This window comes from Zea mays, chromosome 1 (assembly GCF_902167145.1).
Source record: "Zea mays cultivar B73 chromosome 1, Zm-B73-REFERENCE-NAM-5.0, whole genome shotgun sequence".
Taxonomy (NCBI): domain Eukaryota; kingdom Viridiplantae; phylum Streptophyta; class Magnoliopsida; order Poales; family Poaceae; genus Zea; species Zea mays.
The window spans coordinates 240414918-240415437 of NC_050096.1; the positions used below are offsets into that span (position 1 = coordinate 240414918).

The 520-nt window shown below is 42.7% G+C and overlaps 1 non-coding gene across 1 annotated transcript; it reads right to left on the bottom strand.

Annotated features, from left to right (window-relative positions):
• Window positions 1-326: 326 nt before the first annotated feature.
• On the bottom strand, window positions 327-520 carry LOC111590793 (U2 spliceosomal RNA). Its single transcript, XR_004855825.1, has one exon. It is a non-coding gene; the product is annotated as a U2 spliceosomal RNA (small nuclear RNA).

Consider the following 520-nt stretch of genomic DNA (forward strand, 5'->3'; position numbering starts at 1 on the left):
CCGAGGCTAGGCTCGGGTGAAGCGTGATCGAGTCACTCGTATGGACTGATCCCTGACTTAATCGCACCCATCAGGCCTTTGCAGCTTTATGCTGATGGGGGTTACCAGCTGAGAATTAGGCGTCTTGAGGGTACCCCTAATTATGGTCCCCGACACATTTGGGAATCACTTCTAGCCATAGAATCATTTCGATCAAAGAATCACTTATTACATAGAACCAGAATCAATGGAGCTCTACTAAATATGCCCTAACTCTCAACGGTAGACTCCCTAGCTGCTAGCGTGGCCAAGTTCTATAGACATAAGAAGACATGAAATGTCCTCTATTAAGATGCACTAGTATAATGCTCGTGCTTTGCGACTGACCCACTAAATCAGTGTGGTGGACCCTCCACACACAAAAAAACATCCATCAAAAATAAATTTAATATCAAAGTGAACATATGGTCTACATACCAGATATTAAACCGATAAGACCAAATATTACACTTTATCTCAGCCAAAAGGCTGAGAAAGGTAT